Consider the following 2,458-nt stretch of genomic DNA (forward strand, 5'->3'; position numbering starts at 1 on the left):
CAGCCCTTTATCAGATGTGTAGCCTGCAAATATTTTCTCCCATTCGGTAGGTTGTCTATTCGCTCTAGTGATAGTTTCCTTGGCTGTGCAGAAGCTTTTTAATTTGATCAGGTCCCATTTTTTATTTTTGTTGTTGCTGTGATTGCTTTTGGGGTCTTCTTCACAAAATCTTTGCCTAGGCCGATATCTATAAGAGTTTTCCCAACGTTTTCTTCTAGAATTCTTACAGTTTCATGCCTTACGTTTAAGTCTGTTATCCACCGGGAGTTGATTTTTGTGAGAGGTGAGAGGTGCAGATCTTGTTTCAGTTCTACGTGCAGCTATCCAATTTTCCCAGCATCATTTATTGAATAGGGATTCTTTTCCCCAGTTAATGTTTTTGTCTGCTTTGTCAAAGATTAGATGGCTATATGAGGATGGTTTTTTATCTGGGTTCTCAGTCCTATTTCATTGATTGGCATCTTTGTTCTTGTGCCAGTACCATGCTCTTTTGGTTCCTATAGCCTTGTAGTATAGTTTGAAGTCTGGTAAATTGATGCCTCTCAATTTGTACTTTTTGCTTAAGGTTGCTTTGGCTATACTGGGTCTTCTCTGGTTCCATACAGAGCCTAGAATTATTTTTTCTAGATCTGCAAAAAATGATGTTGGTATTTTAATAGGGATTGCATTGAATCTGTAGATCACTTTGGGTAGTATAGGCATTTTAACTATGTTGATTCTGCCAATCCATGAGCATGATATGGTTTCCATGTGTTTATGTCTTCTGCTCTGGCTAGGACTTCCAGCATTGTGCTGAATAGAAGTGGTGATAGAGAGCAACCTTGTCTGGTAGCAGCTCTAAGCGGGAATGCTTTCAACTTTTCCCTGTTCAGTATGATGTTGGTTGTGGGTTTGTCATACCTGGTGTTTATCATTTTGAGGTAAGTTCCATCTATGCCTATTTTGTTAAGCATTCTTATCACAAAAGGGTGCTGAATTTTGTTGAATGCTTTTTCTGCATCTGTTGAGAGGATCATATGATCTTTGTTTTTACTTCTGTTTATGTGGTGAATTACATTTATAGATACATGTATGTTGAACCATGCCTGCATCTCTGGGATGAAGCCCACTTGGTCATGATGGATTATTTTGTTGATGAGCAGCTGAATTTGATTTGCCAGGATTTTATTGAGAATTTTGCATCTAAATTCATAAGGGATATTGGTCTGTAGTTTTCTTTTTTTGTTGAGTCCTTTCCTGGCTTAAGTCTTTAGGGGCAGCAAATTGTGGAAAGGCAAATAAATGGTAGACAAAGGTTAGGAGTAAAGCTTGTTAATATAGATTCCTCTGGTACCATCTCTAGGCCCATTAGAGTCTGAAGTTGTCTTCAGTGGTTAACCTTTGTCCTCCCGGGTAGAGAGAGGAGGGTGGAAGGATACCTTTTGTTCTTATAAATTTATGTCCTGCTTTTAGGCAAACAAAGGAGGGCACAGAGCTTTCCTGTATCTACTTCTCAATTGTCTTCAGCTCAAAGCAATCCTTAGCAAAAGAGGCATATTTGGGGGTGGCATATTCTGGCCTCCCACAATTTCAGTAGATGAAAAAAACATGTGGTAAAAGGCAACTTGCCGAAAACTATGAATAGAAGGCAAGTCCCGGAACCTGGTGAAGCATATCACCAAAAATATACAGAAAACATCCTTTATAAGAGTGTAACATGATAACCACTCTCTTTAAAATCAAGGAAATGTCAAGGATGCCTATTACAGTTTCTATTTGATATAGATCAGGAGGTCCTAGCCAGCATAGCATAACAAAAATAACTGTAAGATTTAAAATAGATAAATAATTTGAAATAGTATGATTTCTACATTGAAAACTGAAAACGAGTTATAGATAATTATTTTTGGAAATGAGAAAGTTTAGTAAGGGGGCTGGGTGAATAAACCGAAATCAGTTTCACTGATTTTCACCAATAATAAATGTTTAATAAAAGTAATTATTTAAAAGATGCCATTAGCAATCATATTATACCAAATATATGAAGTACCTATAAATAAATCTAACAAAAGATATGTAAATATGGTGTGGAGAAAATGATAAAATTTCATTGAAAAATATATGACAGAAATAAATGGAGAGAGAAAAAAATATTGTAAAGATGTCAGCTCTACTCAAATTGATCTATAGAGTCTTGCAGTTCCAGTAAAAATCTCAAAGCGTTCTTTACATTCCGTGACAAGATTATTCTAAAATTAATATGAAAGAGCAAAATATGAAAAACAGAACACACCTAAAAAAGAAGAAGAAGTTTTGAGAATTTGCCCTATAAAATGTTGTTATGATAAAGCAGCAGTAATTAAGACAGATGCAGGTATTTTAGACCTGATGCTTATAAAATTTGTGGGGTTAGGGAAACTTTAGAAGAAGAATAAATTATTTAAAATATAAAATTATGAATGGAATATCAAAAGGAACA

This window comes from Propithecus coquereli, unplaced genomic scaffold (genome assembly GCF_000956105.1).
Source record: "Propithecus coquereli isolate 6110/MARCELLA unplaced genomic scaffold, Pcoq_1.0 Scaffold421, whole genome shotgun sequence".
Classification (NCBI taxonomy): domain Eukaryota; kingdom Metazoa; phylum Chordata; class Mammalia; order Primates; family Indriidae; genus Propithecus; species Propithecus coquereli.